This window comes from Cryptomeria japonica, chromosome 2, assembly GCF_030272615.1.
Source record: "Cryptomeria japonica chromosome 2, Sugi_1.0, whole genome shotgun sequence".
Classification (NCBI taxonomy): domain Eukaryota; kingdom Viridiplantae; phylum Streptophyta; class Pinopsida; order Cupressales; family Cupressaceae; genus Cryptomeria; species Cryptomeria japonica.
The window spans coordinates 467,709,524-467,728,912 of NC_081406.1; the positions used below are offsets into that span (position 1 = coordinate 467,709,524).

The window sequence follows — 19,389 nt, forward strand, 5'->3', positions numbered from 1 at the left end:
ATTTTGGTCTTTCATTGTTTGTACTTGTGTTTGGCCCATTATCTTTGTGGTGTTTCATTATCCCCTACTCTAATATGCCTCTTTCACATTTGATGCCTTTTTCCGTGATGTCTTTAAAATTGTTTAGGCATTGCATTTGTAATGGATACTTAATTGGAGGTACACAATTTTCATTGAAAATGTCTACTTGCTCAGCTTTAGGGATATGACTAAGACATCTGTGGTATAAACCTCTCCAGCTTTGCAAGAATGTAGTAAAGGTTTCTCTTTTCTTTTTCTTTGTTGCACATAAATCTATCAAGGTAACTGGAATATCTATATTAAATGCAAATTTTGATATGAATAACTCAACCAGTTCACCCCATGAAGCAATCTTAGGTGGGAGGTGTGAAAACCATTCTAATGTTGTCCCTCCAAGACTTTTGGAAAATATCCTCATTAAGTATGTATCATCATGGGCTACCTCAATACATATCATGAAGAATTCACTGACATGATCTCAAGGATCACCTTTCCCTCTATATTTGTTGAAACTTGGAGTTTCAAAATGCATGGGAAAAGGTGGCATGTATAACTTTTTGTCAAAAGGATATGGACAAAGGTCCTCCATTGTATAGCTCCTTTTATCATTGATTGTTTGCATACTAGTCATCTGTTTCTGAAGATTCTCCATTTTTTGAGTCAGGATCTATGTTTGCATCAAGGGTGTACTGACTTGATGAGTATTTCTCACAAAAGGAACAATATTGGAGTAACTTGAGCTTTCCGAAGTGTAGATTGACCATGTAGTTGTGTACCATAAGTCCCACTAGGTTGTGTAAAGTATGCAAATTGTGTATTGACATTCGACTAAGTTGATCTTGTTATCCCTTGATTCACATTTTGCCCACTGTAGGTAGATCCACCTGAAACTGAAGGTTGAGTTATACTTGTTGAAGAAGGGTTTTGAGCTATTTTAGCTTGCATTGTTACACTAGGCATTATTTGAGATTTAACATTAGTACTTGCCAATGCAACTGTTGATGGTGTTGAAGTTGTAGTTGCTTGAGTATTTTGAGATACACCCTAGGTTGATGTTGCAAGTGTTGCTTGAGTCTATGTAATAGTAGGTACTCAAGGAACAAAATTAATGCAATGTCACCCCTGGGAGCAATATAGCCAAAATGTTCACTCCTGGAGGTAATTTGGCCCCATTTTGGACTAATCGTGCGAGATATTTGTCTCTATCATTATTGATGAGAGCATTGCAAGATCTTTTTGGGCTGCTTCCAATTCCTTTTTAGTTAGATTATGTTGTATTTCATCAATGGAGGGCATCATGTTTATGTTTGTTGATAAGTTTGCGAGTCTCCAACCCGATGTTTGTTGATTTGTGGACAAGTTCATATTCCATGTTGGGTTAACCGAAGGGTCATTATTAGGTTCCATCTGATGTTTTGCCTTTTGAGCACATGCTAATGGCATGAATGTTATTTCAACATGATCTTGACTCTTTAAGACTCTCTAAAATGAGAATGCAAGACTCAACTAAATGTAACTAGGTATGCTTCTAAGACTTTCTAAAGACTAAAATGCAGACAATGCAATCTATGAGTGAAGACTTGCTATTAAGGATTTCCGAATTCAAACACAAGATCTTCAGCATATTGCTGAAATGCTTCAAAATCTTCCTCTTCTTTGATTTGATTTTCGAGGTCTACGTCAATTTGTATTGACTTTCAAACTTCCTCATCTATGACAGCTTGGACTATGTCCTATTGGTCTTGATCAACTATCAATTCTTTAGCAAGAATATTTAAACTATCAATTATTTCTAATTGAACATTGTTTGACCCAAGATTGGGTTGCTCAAATGGGAATTTGTCATCTCCTTTTAGACCCATATGCTAAAGATTATAATGCAAACTATATGGAAAACCTAGGAATGATTGACACTTTGTTTTAAGGAATCTAACGAGGATTTAGAAACTCTGCTATAGTCTTTTCAAACAATTGTCTGATGGCTTCCTTTTGAGATGCCTTTTTTTTTTTAATCTTTTTCCTCAATTTTTCATCAAGATGAACAGATTTCTGGATCTCATTATCTATGATGGTCTCAACTATATCGTACTGAGCACGATCAACTTTTAGTTTCCAAGCAAGGTTGTCCAAACTATCAATTATTCCTAATAGGTCATTGTTTGGCCCAAGATCGGGTTGCTCAAATGGAAATTCTTCATCTACTTTCAGACCCATGTATTGAGGTATGTTTCTTAGACTATAATGCAATACTTAATTCTATATGAGTGGATACAACTTGATTTAAGACTACTCTTTTTGTGATGTGAGGACTTGTGCAAAAACTTTGTGCAGTATGATGACACTAAAGGACTTATACATTAACTAGATGTCTACGACTTAAGATCACTTGAGAAAGACATGTTTTTCATCTTTGAATTTTGCAAAAGTTTTGGTTTGATGTTGGTGTTGATGTTGACACTTGACTTTGTTGAGGGACTTGATCTTGTTGATGTTTTGACTAAACCTGGTTGAGGTTCTTCTTTGTTTTTGGTATTTTCTATAATGTTTGAATTTGGTGAAATGTAGCAAAGGACACAATAGACACATCAAAAAGAATAATAACACATAAATAATACTTGTTTAAAGAACTTTTTCAAATTCTCATGAATGTTGGAGTCTTTTTTCAAAACCCCATTTTGTTTTCGTTGTAATTGGTCAATCGATAGAACATCAAGCAGACCCTCCTAATGGTCAAAAGTTCACAAGTATTACCACAAACCACATCTTGATACTCCATTAGCTCAAACAACCCTGTCACACCCTAGGGTGTGCCCATTTTTTTACCTTTTTTAGGAAATTAGACCAAAGAAGATTGCTCCTGAATTGGCCTGTTATCCTAGGAGATATATGGTGAGTGTCTTGGGGGGAAATTGTTCCCCACCCTTGCACTGTGATAATCCAAGTGTCTAGTTACTGACTTAGTTGGGCTTCTAATTTCTAGGGTGTTTAGAAAGAGTTTTGTTCGAGTGGTCACAATCAGCATTGTTTTACACTCTATTGAGGGAGGTCTCCCAGTCTATAGAAGTTACACTCTACAAATTTTAACATACCGTATAGGCACTGAGGGAGGCATAATGTTGTTGTGACAACATGCAACACTCATCGCATATGATTTTTATCACATATGCATTTATTTAGCATGGCTTGGATTACTTGGCTTTAGTCGTTGCCACTTAGGTCGTTCCCTCTCACTTGGCCTTATGGGATACTTGGGAGGCGAGCCTTCTAAAGGTGTTATCCTAATGTAGTAAATGAAATAAAGCATGAAAAAGGTGGGTATGACTTTTTGATTACCCAAAAAAGGGGAGAGCATATACCTATCACCTTGAAGACATGAAGAACAATGATTCCTTTTAAACCTTCATTGCAATGTTTTCTAAACATTAGAGATGTTACTCCAAAAAGGCATCGGGTTCATTTTAACCGTCATAGCAATGATGAAAATTGTATTGTTCTTTTTAACAACACCAAAAGAATTTTTCTACTCTAACCCTATAGAGAAAATAACGTTAGTAGACATATGGTGGGCTATCTAGCCTTATTTTCTCAGTTAAAAATCTATATATTTTCACAAATAGAGAGCAATCTTGATAAAAACCAGAACTAAATAGAGATAGAATGCAAAAAACCTAAACTAGCAATTGTGAATTACTCTGATAGAAATTGCAAATTGATATCTGAGCAATTGTATAGCAATATCAGGTTAATTGCTCATCAATTAAATGCAAAAAGAAATTTTTCATTTATTTTTAAATAAACAACAACAAAAGATAGAAGATAGAAATTTGATTCTGTAATGATTTTATCCAAAATCACATGAGCCATCACATTAATGTCATCATAAAATTTGTATTTGGCAATGAATCAATGGATGCTTCTATGATATTGGGCGATTGCTTCTTTTTCTTCAATTTCCCGAAGCTCTCTATCTTATTTTAGGAGTCTTTGGTATGCTCTTTTTTTCTATCCTATCTTGTCTTTCCCTCCTTGCACTTGAGATTTTAAAGGTTACCTTTCCTACCATTGGATCAGACACATTTTATGCAAAAAATAAAAAATTCTCAGAATTGAAAGATTTTTATGGGTTAGGTGCGCAAGATCAACTAATTAAGAAACAACAAATAAACAATTATTTTTCCCCTTTTTTGAGCAATTGCGGTGGATTTTACTATCAATTACAATGGATTTTGATGGCAATTGCGGATAAATATTTGCAATTGCAAATTTCTATCTGATCAATTATGGATTCTAGTTTTCTGTGCACGCTCGTATCTGCAAAACCAATTAAAACAACAAAGGAAGGTTAGATCTGATTCACATCAGGTTCACCAATTGTTCTCATGTATGAGATCATCAAATCCAAGCTAATTAGACTAAAAGGACGAATCACAAAATCCTTAACTAATTAAATCAATTGTAAACACTGTATAATGAAATAAATGATAGAAATAGAAAGATTAAACTAAATTAAAACTCCATATTCTCCACTTGTGCTTCCATTGTTCTTCTCCATAATTGTATCATGTATTGTATAATGAAATAAATGATAGAAATAGAAAGATTAAACTAAAGATTATATCATGTGTTGTAGGGATTTAAAATTGAATTTGATTTTCATTTTCAATTTGGATTTGAATTTGGACTTTCGAATGCTAAAATGCACATGAAATTAACTGAAATTCAGATTTGGTGAAAAATGAATTTGGAAGAAATGAAATTAATTCAAATGAAGTGAAATTCAAATTAGTGGAAAATGACATGAAAATAGATGGAATTAATTGGAATTATAATTTGGGGATTGGAAGAATTAATTAATTAATTAATTGAAATGAAATTATTTAATCATAGGAAATTGAATTAATTAAATCATAAAGATTATTTAACTAAGGAAATTTTTGCAATTAATTAAATAATTGATATTTAATTAATAATTGAGATAGGGTTAATTGATTAAATGATGAAATGATAAGAATTCGATAATTAAAAATGTTAAATGTTCTGATCAGAATAAATATTTAACTTAATCAAATAATTAAAGAATTACTTAATTAAATAGATGAATAATTAGTGTAGAATTAATGAGACATTTTTAGGTGTCTATACTAATATTATTAGATAATTGTATAAATATAATTTTTTAAATTAAATAATTTATTAAAAATATTGAAAATAAATTAAAATAAAATTTTAAAAAATGAATCTATTGTTTCATAATTAAAATTTATTAAATATAAAAAAAATTATTAACAGATCTTAAGGAAAATTAATTTCTTTTAATAAAATATGTTTTTTTATATTTTATAAAATAATAGTAAATATAATAGTTTGAAATAAAATAAAATAAATTTTAACAAATGAAATAGCTTTAAAACTGATATCATTTTAGATTTTCTCAAAACTATTGAAAATACCTATACCAATTTATATAATGTATACAATAATATTATTAAAAATATATAATATTCTAAATACGATTATTCTCAAGTAAATAAAATAATATAAACTTGTATATGTACAGCGTGTAGAGTTCGAACTCGACGCGATGTTACATTAATTAGATAACGAAAAATGGCTATTAATAGATAACGAAAATGGCAATGAATATATGAAATTGCCAATAAAATATTTAGTTTTCCATAAATAACAAAATATTAGCCAATAAAATTAAATAATTTTCAAATGGTAGATAAAAATCGCTAATACACTTAAATGATTTTTCCTTCAGAGTATAACTTTTTGCTTATACACTTATATATTTTTTCCTTTAAATGAAAAATATTTGCCTCCTACATTATATATTTTCCCCACACAATAATGAATTATTCACTAGGATTTTATGGAGTTTTCATACCCTAAAAAAATATCCACCAATACAAATTATTATTTTCTTCAAATTTGAAATTTTTTTTGCCATCAATATGAAATTTTCCCTCAAAAAATAATGTTTGATTCAAAAGGATTTTAAACTTTTGATCGGGGGGTGGTTTCTTAAAGTTATCCCTATTGGCTAGTAACTGGGATAGATTGGAATGTAAATGGGAACTGCCCAAGGAGGGATGGTATAAATTAAACTTTGATGGAGCGGCCAAAGGAAATCGAGGAATATTAGGTGTTGTATTTTTTATTTCAAAAATGGATGGAAGGATCATAGATAAAATGACAAAGCCTTTAGAATAGGGTACCAACAATCAAGCAAAATTCCAAGCTTTGGTGTTAGGGCTTAAGAAATGTAGAGATCTAGATATAGAACTTTTAGAGATCCAAGGGGATTTTGCCACAGTAATCAATGAATTGAGAAGAGAGATAACACCAAATTAAAGATTAAATGAATTATTAAAAAAAGCTTTAAGTATTGTTAGCTCCTTTGAAGCAGAGTGGTTGTCAACCATATTTACAAGGAAGGAAATTGGGCAGCAAATGTTTTGGCTAATAAAGCAGTAGACGATATTCGTATAGATGTAGAGTATCTACTTTAAGTCATGTTTAGTTTGTCAATTATTTTTATTAGTTTGGGTTTGGTAAGGTTTTAAAATCCTTCGGAGCGGGAATTCAATCTGAATTTTGAAAATTAAAATGGAGACTTCTAGGCCCATAGTGATTTAAGTTGGAAGGACACATCATCTATAATAAGAACGGGCATATTTTATTTATAAAGTAAAAAGTAATAAGAAGTGAAGTGATGTAGACAAATTGTTAGGGAAAGTATTGATGAGTAAGAAAGCATGTGATCATAGCATCATCATATAACATAATTGAGCTGGGATTCAAGAACTTTTTGCCAGATATGTCGAAGGAAGTACTCCCTTGCCAACTCTTTAGCCTAAAGTCTTACAGTGATCACACGAGTGGAGTTGGATATAGATATTGCAATAGATTTATTTTGTGTGTCTCCAAGCATTCATTATGGGATGTAAATTTTGCGTGAGAAGCTTCATCGCCTCTATTAAACCGATATTTTATAACCATTCTTCATTCATTTTCTCTTTGTGTTTAGCAAAGCTATGTGGATAATTTAAGTGGATTCTAATATCAGGCTGTTTGCGAAGAAGCGATAAATGGCACTCTTGGGTCCTATCACAAGTAAAATGCTTCAACAAGTGACAAATATTTCACATCCACTATTGTTGGATGTAATCTGTGACATACTCCAGGAGTTTAGTTTCTCATAGCCAACCATAGGTATAGAGTCAATACCAACATCCCGACTCATTTCTTGGCTACTATCTTGAAATTGGGGGAATCCAAAGTGGTAGCAGAATCTAATTATGTTTGAGGATTTTTAAGGCAGGCTTTTTGGGGGATATGGATAGAGCTCTATATGAGAATGATCACAACCTTACTATCCCTCCATCTTCCTTTTATGGGTTAGCAAGTAGGAATGGAGTCCCAACGCCTAGGTTTCCAATACTTTTCATATGGGATCAAGAGTGTTGGGAAGTGAGTATTCATTTGAAGAGAAGATGCTTAGACTTTATCAAAAAATCTATGGGATTTGCAGATGATGGAGTTTTGGTTCCCCCTATAGGGGATGATATTGATGTCACTCTGTAGTGGGTTCATGAGTTCAAACGTTTGACTGGAATGTGTGACAAAGATGATCCTTTCTCAGAGAGTGGGAGTAGCAACAACAGTGAAGAAGATGAGGAAGGCCTAGTTCTAGGGAGGGAGTGAGCCCTATATTGACTTATAGCCCTATCATGGTGTTGATAATATATACATGATAATATTTAGAAAGGTATGTATGGTCGAGATATGATAGTAAAATATCCCTGGCTTTATTAATTGTCAGAGATAGTAGATCTACTATGGTTTCCATCCCTATTTTTCTATTTAGGGATTGTTGTAGCTTAGAAGTCTCCTCTGAGATAAATTAGTAGTGATATGGCTCAATATATGATTTAAAGAGATCCGAGAAGGTTTATTTTTTAAGATGTAAATTTTTGCTTATATTAATACAAAACAACTATATGCCCTTTACCGAGCAAAATAAATAAATCTGATTGTATAATTAAACATAGCTATTATATCATTTAAATTCTCATCATAACCTGATTGTACTATTAAATCGTAGAGAAACTAACAAATTAGGTTTATGTCATAATTGACATCTTTTTAAGATAAATAATGTACTATTATGCTTATCCTAACCCTAACTTTGATGTAAACCCTAAACATAATTGTAACCCTGACACTAAACCCTAACCATAAATGTCCCTAATATTAAACCATGTCCATAACCCTAATCCTAAACACAATTCGAATTGTAATCCTAAACCCTAACGCTAACCATAATCCTCGACCAAAACCAAACCCTAACGTTGATGCTAACCTTAACCATGATAGAAATCCTAATCAATATCATAAGCCTAATGGTAAACTCTAACCCTAATCGTAGACCTAACCCGAACCATGATGTAAACGTTAACCCTGACAATAACACTAAACTTAACCCTATCACCAACCATAACCATAATACTCATGATTAAATAAAGTTTAATATATCTTAGATTTTAGTATTTGCTTTGATCTTGCAACACATATATATTATAAAAAATAGTCTAAATAGATATATAAAATTTCATATATCTTTGTGTAATAATATAATAATATAATTTATTTTAATAGAAAGGTACTATATAAAATTATATATTGATTTATTTTATGTTTTCCATATTGTGTCACATGACTCTAGCTAGCATATATACCTTAAATTTTAATTTAATCTATTTTATATAGATTAAATTACAACTTAAGGTATATATGCTAGTTCTTAAGCCTTCCTTACTTTCAATCATATAGAGCACTTTCTAAATTGAGGAGGAAAGGAATCATTGTATAATGGTAGCAAAGGTAGAGTGTAAAGGTGTGAATATGTTAACAAAGAACTTTATTTTGTATCTTCAATTTGACAACCATTTAGACATCAAAAAGTTGATTTATTTTCAATATTTCTTTTTATTATTTAGTTTAAACAATTGTATTTCTATATTTATCTAAAAATTATAATTTAATTTTAAAAAAATTCTATTTATTTTTTATTTATTTTGAAATTATTATGTTTATATTAAATTAAATAAAGAACAAATAGAAATAAAAATTTAAAATACAGCTATATTTTTAGATAATTGTATTTAAAATAAATAATTAATTAAAAATATTGAAAATAAATAAAAATAAAATTTTAAAAATGAATCTAAATTTTTTTTAACAGATCTTAAGGAAAATTAATTTCTTTTAATAAAATATGTTTTTTGATATTTTTTAAGATAATAGTAAATATAATAGTTTGCAATAAAATAAAATAAATTTTAATAAATGAAATAACTTAAAAATTGATATCATTTTAGATTTTCTCAAGAGTGTTGAAAATATTTATACCAATTTATATAATATATACAATAATATTATAAAAAAAAATATAATCTTCTAAATGCGATAATTCTCAAGTGAATAAAATAATCTAAACTACTATATATATAATCTTTAATAAAAACATAATTCTCAAGTGAATAAAATAATCTAAACTATTATATATATAATCTTTAATAAAAAACATAATTCTCAAGTGAATAAAATTAATAAGAAGAAGAAGCACCTACCTTTGTTGTAGATTTATAAAGATTTTTTTTTATTAGATTTAATGACATCGTGGGAAACAATGAAAATTAATTGAATTCAATAACAGTATAGGCTGTGCAGGTATTAGGTAATTAATGTAAGAAAACCAGTGGTTAATTCACTTCTTTGCCGCCTGTTTTGTGAACTAATAAAGAGGCATTACAAAGTTATGTCTTAACAACAAAAAAACAAAGAAGAAGAAAGAGTCGCTGTCTGCAGATCGCTGTCTGCAGCTGCTTTGTTTTGTATGAGCTATGGATGGAAAAGCGTCAACCTCCCCTTCGCCCACAAAACGCACTGGAGAGTCAAAGAAACAGAAGGAGAAGAAGAATTCGCAAAAGAGAGCCCTGCGTAGGAGGCAGAATCTCAACCATGACCTGTAGATGTATCATGACAAGCATAAGCATGAGCATAGTCCCAAGCTCAAGAAAAGGTTCCTTGTATTGGCGTCCCGCCTCGCCAAAATGCTGCAGCCCACACCTAATCTACGCAATGCAGCTTATTTAAGTGTAAGTCAATCTCTTACAATGCGTCTCCATTTTTATCGCGGCTGGCAAATCCAACAAGTGATGTGCAGAGAAATAATTGGTTTGTGTTCCTGAGATGGCGTTTCACTCCTTGTGTGCAATGTTTTAGTTTGCCCCGGTTTGCCACCATATTATTTCTCCTCGTATTTTTATTGTATGCGAAAATGCATGCGGTTTAGAATGAAAAAACTTTCTTTTGCCAGAGGATGTTTCCTTGTGTCATAAGCTTTTTTCTATTTGTATGGGCTCATGATTTATCATTCTTATGTATTACCAACTCAGATTTAGATGATGTTTTAGTGTATGCGAAAACCCCTTCTATTTTTTTTTTCCCCCTCTTTCAAGAGGATGTATAATTCTGGCTGTATCCAATCTTATGTATTTGCAACTCAGATTTAGATGATGTTTTAGTGTATGCGAAAACCCCTTCTATTTTTTTTTTTCCCCTCTTTCAAGAGGATGTATAATTCTGGCTGTATCCAATTTTCAATTCGCTTGGGTTTATCATCGGGGACCTAAACCCACTAGGGACCTAAACCCACAAGAATTGAACACTTTCCTTTTGGTGATTGCTCCAACTTGTATGCTACAGTTCCATTGATGGTTTTAATTTTTGCAATGGCTTAGGTTTTGTTATGGAATATAACTGAGGTCTTATTTATAAATTTGGAGCGGGTAGGGTTGTATAGTTCAAAGCAACATAAGGTAAATGGAAAAAACAAATCATCTAGTGAAATGCTTGCATGAGTGTACTCTCATACATCAAAATGGTGTCTTGTTTGGTGGTGATCTAGTATAGGAGTTGTCCTCCTAATTTTCTTTTTAGATGTCTATGAAGTTATTTGATTGTCCATGAACTTGAAGTTTGGAAGATATATAACATTTTTTCAGCTATACATACGGTAGAATAATCCCCTGCTCCAGGGGTATTTGCTGTTATATTCTTAAGTCTTAACAGCTTCAGTTGATATCATAGTTAATGAACACATATTGTAAAGACATGTTAATAACAATGCAATGTTTGTAGCCAAATGAAGAAATAAATCATATAAATGTAAACCAAATTCTTTGTTAATGGTGGACATTATTATAATTTCTTGGATTATATTTCATGCCTGTGTGCACTTCATGTCTTATGGTACTTATGTATACTTGCTTCATGCCTTAAGTGAATTCATGTGTATACTTCATACATACACTTCATGATTTACATGTATTCGTGCCTTATGTGTATATTCTATGTTTTGCATGGATGCTTCTTGCCTTATGTAATTCATTTGTATACTTTGTACTTACACCTTACGTGTCTTCGTGTGTATGACTCATGCCTTATGTATTCATCTGTATGCTTCATACTTGATGTATTGGATTCATTCATACTTGATGTATTCGATTCATTCATAAAGTGTTTCTGTATACCTTTCTCATGTATGCTTCCACCTCTATGTGTATTTCCTCCCATGTGTTCATCCATGGATGTGCTTTGTATCTTATGCAATTGTTTCATGTACTTTCAACATGAATTCTTTTTGTTTTGAACGAATACCCCTTATCTTACATGTTTCAACATGATTGAATATGCTTAGTTATTCCATGAGTATGCTTTATGAGTACTTATAAATGGGGTGATTGTTTTAAATCACCCGGGCCCTTCTTTTTGCAAACATGGGTTTCATACTCCTAATAACATGGGAAGGACAACATAGGGAATACTGAAACATGATGATACTATGAAAATCTATAGGATGGAAGAATGTGTAAGAGTAATATAGGAAGGAAGAATGTGTAAGAGTACAATTGCTCAAACCATGAGGTGATAATATAAGAACTTGATGAGTATAGAGATTTTACCCATAAATCGTCATAAGAGGAGAAAGGAAACATGTTGAGAATGCAGTCAGACAAAGATAATATTAACCATGTTCAATTTATTCGTGATATATTTAATACCAAACTACCACCTAAGTTTACCAATACATCAATATTCAATCATAAAAATCTATATGGTTATAGACTGTACGACACGAAGGAGCGATACCAGACTTAATTAATTGAGATCTTATTCATTACCCACCTCTATTTGGTAACTATGATGTTAGTGACATTTACGCTGCCCACTGAAATTTTTCATTGACTAAACATTTTCCAATATTAATACATACTCTTTAAGGATGTTAAGATTAAGCCAAGTTATTATTATTAACTTTTCATGTTGTCATCTAGATCAAACATCTTGCACATTCTCTAATTAATATAACCTCTACATTTTGGGAAATTTATCCCTCTAATTGGGGATTCAGACATATTCATCCAACAAATTATAAATCAATAAATTTAGACATATCTCATATATGTATTCCTCTCATGAACAGTCTGTAATGATAGAGTAAAATCATCATTTGTGGTTTCCTTACAATAACTCTTGCAATCAGAAGTGATACTCAAAAACAGTATTTATCATTTCACAAACTACTTATCACAAATTGTTATGTTCAAAATTTGTACCAAGCGTGACTGAACATAATCATCTTCCACGATATCAAACCCCTTTACAAATGTTATAGCATTTTATCATCTCTCGAGCAATGGTGTTAGGCTACAACTACCATACAAAACAACAATATTTAGTGAACAAATTTCTAAGGGCCCCATTCTATAAGGCATAGGCAGCATGATAATCTCACAATTAAGGTGTTAGGCTACAACTACCATACTAAAGCTCTATAATTTGTTTATGTAAGTTTTAAACTAAGTCTATTTTCTTCTTTTTTTCAGTATACTAGTGTTCTTCAGTATTTTACTTGGCAGAGATGAATACTTATGCTGATTTAAATAATAAATCATTTTAACTTTGAAAATTTTCTTCACTTCTCATTGATCTGTGCTTTTTGAGTCATGGATACTTGAGACTTTTGTTTATTACAATACATCCATCATTCTATGCTTTTTTCTGTAGATCATTGTGGATTTCTCATTTATCTTGTAAAAGCCTCTAAATTATTTTGATTTCTTTTCTCAGGTGCATAAAACTACTGGTCCTTCGAATTAGACAAAGAGCATGAACGTGTAGGTAACCGATAGAGTTCTCAGCTGCTCTTTCCAAGAAATTTTTACTCGTTACGTTGTCAAATATGTAGGCATCTTTCATGATTAAATTTGTATGCTGAAGTTGCTTATACTAGCAGTCACATACATCCACTCCACCTCGTTCTACAAGAAACATGACAAATTCTGTCAATTTAGAGGATTATGAAATAGATAACATAGACACAGAGGATGCAGATCTGATGGTAGGATTTTCTGCAATCTCCATTGTTTCTAGTTTTTGTGAAGATATAACTTCTCTTGCCCAATACTTTGTTGCATAATATTATAAGTTTGGGTATCAATGGCTGCAGAGACAAACATATTGCCCAGCTACTATTAAAGTTGAGAATAATCCTAGCCAGGATGAGGAGTCCAGTCCAATTCAAGAGAAGAGGACAAGAGATACTATATCTTTGCCATGGCGAGAAGGACTTCGGCCTCGAAAGTCAACCATCTGACATTCTTCTCAAGATTCTGAAGACCAGGAATGCACAGAGGAGGAAGATAATAGAAATAAAGGGGAGGCTGGAGATGAAGGAGAGGAAGATGAAGTTGATGAAGTTGAGGAAGCGGGTGAGGAGGGTAAAGAACAAGAAGGAAGGAGATGGTATGCTCTCCGAAATCGCACTGAGGTGAGGAGGTTTTCTCTTGAAAAAGAAGAAAAACAACCACTACAGTCTCCACCATGTAAAGTACTGCATAAAGGAATGGGAATAAAAAATGCACATGATGCGAGACGAGGTGGTTCAAGGGTGGAAAAACATCGTTGTGCACAAAGAGTTGATAATTCAGATGATTCTCTTCTTGTGGATGAGATGGATTAGGGTCTTGTTGGTTCATCATCATGGATGCATGTGGGAAATACAAACTTTGGTCAGCAATGGGTTTGTGGCGGACTTGACATGCATAACGCAACTGCATGGGGTTTGAAAGTTGCAGCATCTGGATGGGGACACCAAGGTGATACATTTGGTTATGGAGATGTAGGTGCATAACCTACTGAGCCTAGTTCAAAAGGTGGAGCTGACATTCAACCCTTGCAAGTTGATGAAACAGTGAGTTTTGATGATATTGGAGGGCTTTTTGACCACATTGATGCATTGAAAGAAATGGTTTTTTTCCCTCTTCTCTATCCTGATTTCTTTGCAAATTATCACATCTATCCTCCAAGGGGAGTCTTATTGTGTGGTCCTCCCGGAACTAGAAAAACATTGATTGCAAGGGCTTTAGATGTGCAGCTTCCAAGGCAGGGCAGAAAGTAAACTTTTACATGCGAAAGGGAGCTGATGTGCTCAGCAAGTGGGTTGGGGAAGCTGAGCGGCAGCTGAAATTACTTTTTGAAGAAGCACAAAGGAACCAACCATCCATAATATGTTTTGATGAAATAGATGGTCTTGCCCTAGTGAGCTCTAGTGAACAAGAACAAATTCACAATATATCTACGCTTCTTGCTCTAATGGATGGTCTAGACTCTAGAGGTCAAGTAGTGCTTATTGGAGCGACAAACAGGATTGATGCTATTGATGGAGCTCTTCACCGGCCTGGTCGGTTTGCTCGTGAATTTGTATTTTCCTTACCCGATTGTAAAGCATGAGCTGAGATATTAAAGATCCCCACAAGAAAGTGGAAGAATCCTTTATCAGAGGAATTAAGAATGGAATTAGCAGCAGCTTGTATGGGGTATTGTGGTGCTAATTTAAAAGCTTTGTGCACAGAAGCTGCAATTAATGCTTTCCATGAGAAATATCCTCAAATATACACTAGTGATGATAAGTTTGTCATAGATTTGTATTCTGTGAAAGTAGAGAAGCATGATTTCTTGGAAGCTATGTCTACTATTACTCCTACTGCCCATAGAGGTGCAATAGTACAGTCAAGGCCATTGTCCCCAGTAATAGCTCCATGCTTACAAGGACAACTAAAAATAATCAGTGATTATATTTCTGACATCTTCTACGTAGTGGCCAAGGGTGATAAAAAAGATTCGCTGAATGACAGTTCTCGCCATCTTGCCAAGTTACTTGGATTTCCCTATGGTTCTTCCATTCCATTTGTTTACAGACCAAGACTTCTACTTTGTGGGAAGGAGGGTGCTGGCTTGGCATGGTTAGAAATTGCTTTCATAGATGTTTACACATCTATAACATGAGTCTATTTTTTAAAACTTTTGAATTGGCTAGCTTCTAATCTAGCTACATTTCTGAATGATGCTATATTTCTATTTTTCTTGCCAGGATCACATTGGCCCTGCAGTTTTACACGAATTAGAGAGGTTCCCTGTGCATTGTCTTGGGCTTCCATCACTTTTGTCCGACCCAAGTGCACTGACCCCTGAGGAAGCACTAGTACACATTGTGGGAGAAGCAAGGAGGAATACTCCTTCTATCTTGTATCTGCCTCAACTTCAACTTTGGTGGGAGACGGTGTGTATATCATTACATTAGTACACTTATACTTCTAAAGCTCTACGCCTTTGGGATTTCCCATGATATATTTGAAATCGCTTTGTTTTTATTGCTAGAGCTTCCTAACAAGACTATATATCTAATTTTGTTTGTTTCACTGAGCTTCATAGGCCCATGATCATCTAAGAGCTGTTCTACTATCTATACTAGAAGAATTGCCATCGGACCTTCCTTTATTACTTCTTGCAACCTCCTTTGAACCCTCTGATGAATTGGATGGAGAAGTTGCATCCTTGTTTGGTTGTCGCTATATGTATGTATCAAGGACATCATTGTCTTAGTTTTTGTATTTTTTCTGCTTAGTTTGTTCAAAATTATGCTAAGGCATGTGAATCCATTCTATATAGCATTGAGTACTAGGTACCTCGTTAGCTTCTGACTCTGTATAAATTGAATTTGTCATTGAATTGAGTGTACATGAATTTGATGGTATCTGGTACACATTGAATGCGTTGCAAATTTTATTTTGGTTTAGTATAATAGAAGGTAAAATCCTTAATGGATTACATTCTTTTGCTTTATGTGCAGTTACCAAGTAGAAAAACCAAGTTCAGATGACAGGTGTAGATTCATCTTGCAACTTGTTGATGTTGTTCTTATCATCCCTGATCAACAAGTAGTAATTACTCCTAAAAAGAATGTTTCTAATCCTGAACTTCCAAAGGTACCAAAAGCAGCAAGAGGACCAAGTGAAATTGAGCTACATTCCAAGGTAGAAGCAGAGGAGCATGCTATTCGACGACTCCGAATGTGTCTTCGGGATGTCAGCAGCAGGTTTTGTAGTGATGCATCAATCATTATTTGATTCATTTGTTGAGGATGTGTTTACCAAGTGAAAATTAATTTTGAGTGCTTATATGTATCCACATACAATGTGCAAACTTCTATATGAAAAATGGTTCAGTGTCTTCCATTACCCTGTCATGGATGAAGACGCTCCTAACTATTATGCAATAGTTCAAAATCCAATGGATATCACTACTTTACTGCAGCGAGTAGATAATCGACGTTACTTGACATGCTCAGCATTCCTGCAAGATGTGGATCTAATTCTAGCCAATGCAAAAGTAAGCATGATTGGACATGCCTATGATCCTATCAGCTTTATGGGGTTGAACAAAAATTTGTTTTCCATTCATTCCTGATAATAACTATCATTAGTTTTGCATAACAGGCATATAATGGTGATGACTACAATGGAGCTCGAATTGTCAGCAGAGCATATGCACTAAGGGATGCGGTATGGTTAAATATGCTAATAATAGAGACATACAGTAATCGAAGTTCAAATGTTTTATGTCAAGTAGTAAGCATTTATTGTTCACTTTGTTAATCCTTGTCTTACGCGTAATCAGATTACGCGTAATCAGATTCTTGGCATGCTTTCCCAAATGGATCCTGCACTAGTTGCCTTTTGTGATAAAATTGCTGCTCAGGGTGGGCCAACTCATTTATCAGAGGATTCAACTACAAATTTTCCTTCGAATCCTGTTGCTCAACCAGTTCATATTACAAGAGCAAGTGAATTCTTACGCAACGTTCAGCCTGATATGAATGTATCTCAAAGTTACGAGGTCTTGAAGCGCTCAAAGCAGAATAGTGAAGTGAATTCTTACGCAACGTTCAGCCTGATATGAATGTATCTCAAAGTTACGAGGTCTTGAAGAGCTCAAAGCAGAATAGTGATCCTGATCAAGGTGGAATTATGCTTTGCACCATGCCACTTGTAATCCTTTTTTATTTTTGATATTTAGAATTAGAAGCACAATTGTATTGAAATTCTCAGAATGTGTTTTTTCTACAGGTAAAGTTGTGGCTGGGGAGTCTGATCCATTTGCTGAGGATAGATCACAACCCATGGAGATTGATACTCCTGGGCAGAATACTCTAAAAACAAAATGCCTTCATGGTAGTGTGACAAATGAGGCATTTAAAGGTGTGCAGCAATGTGAGGCAAATAATCAAGAAGAAATAATGAATCAACCGGAACGCAAATCCTCTTCCAAAGTGCCAATAAGCAATCACTTGGCAGAACAGATTGAATCAATAGAAGATAATTTTGTGAAATGTACCGAAGGTTATGGAATCTCAGAACTTGAAAGACTTTATGCTCTAATTTGTCGAAGGGTGATATCCTTAGTAGATGCGAACAAACCTACAATTATTAAATTCTTGAAGGACTTCTCATCTGATGAAAGCAATTTTCATAGATAGTTTTGTAACCGAATGTCCTATGAAATGTTTTTGGGGCTCTAATTTGTCGAGGGGTGATATCATTGAAAGATGTGGACAAAACTATGATTTTTAAATTTTTCAAGGACTTTTAATCCGATGAAAGAAATTTTTAAAGAGAGTTTATGTTACCAGAAACGCGACGGGAGAACTTCGTTTCGCGTTTTCCCCGTCGCGAACGACGGTTTCCAAACTGCTGTCTCACAGTCAGAGAAATTTAAAGGAGTGAATTTTGCAGTGAAGACCTTAATCCTGCTACAGGGGAAATAAGAGAAGATATCATTAATACTGTGATATATGCACAGGAAATCTTGGTAATACATAGGTTTCAGTGAGAATATGCTCACTTTGTAAACAGATTTCTTCATGATATTGTTCTCTTTCAGGTTGAATAAATTGATTTTTTGTTATTGTCTCCATGGATGAGTGTGCATTGCTTTCAAATTGATATGTCAAGGACATTGATATTGGTCTTCTTAGTCTTTCTGAGTTGCATTTTCCATTTACTGTCTTCATTCAAGGAATGGATTAATCTGGTATAAATGGAATATGGAGTAATGCATGTTCTTCTTTGGATTTCTCGGAAGAATTGTAGAAAGTGTCTATTGGTGGAAGTGTTTCTATAATGTAATAATACAAAGGCTCCCCTTGGATGTGAATTTGTAGTGTCATGATGAGTCTCTGCATGGTTTGGTATTTGACTTTGTTGCCCAGATGAAGCACTGATCTGAGTAGTTATTTGTTCAAAGGTCTAAGCATTCATTGGAATTCAAAGATGAATCATTTGAACACTTTATTTTCAGTTATGTTCTTTGCTTTGTTAGCTTAGGATTCTTCATGTTCTTTGATTTAAGAAGTGAGATAGTCAAGAACACTGTCAGTTTGAGAAAATCTTGCATATTATTTTATATCTGCTTGTTGTTGCTGAATAATATATCATTTTTGATAAGGGATACCTTTAGGTCTAGCAGAGCCTAAAGAGCAAAAGGTGTCAACCTTTGGGTTGAGTTTTGTTCGTTGGCCAAACTAACATTTAAAATCAAGAATAAGTAATCGCAAAGTTTTAGGTTTTAATAGGTGCAATTTTGGAAATAAACGTCAGCACATTCGACTTGTGACTACACAAGACTAATGGTTGTTAAAGCAACTAGGCATTCTACTACTATTGGAATTAATATGACCAAAAATGTTCCAAACAAATTGCAATGTAATATTGAAATTTTTTTATTAAGATGAGAGTAATAATATTAAAAATCACAGCTGTGAAAAATTTAAGATCTTTTTGAAATGCTGCATGTTTGATGTTTGTGGTTTGTGACTTGAACTGCTCGATTAAAAAATCTCTGTTTAATGCCTTTAGTACATCTTTAATTAGTGAACATTGACTAGCCAAAAAAAAT

At 33.3% G+C, this 19,389-nt stretch overlaps 1 pseudogene; it reads left to right on the top strand.

The window, feature by feature from the left end:
• The first annotated feature begins 10,061 nt into the window (after positions 1-10,061).
• Positions 10,062-17,971, top strand: LOC131053968 (ATPase family AAA domain-containing protein At1g05910-like; annotated as a pseudogene).
• Positions 17,972-19,389: the final 1,418 nt, after the last annotated feature.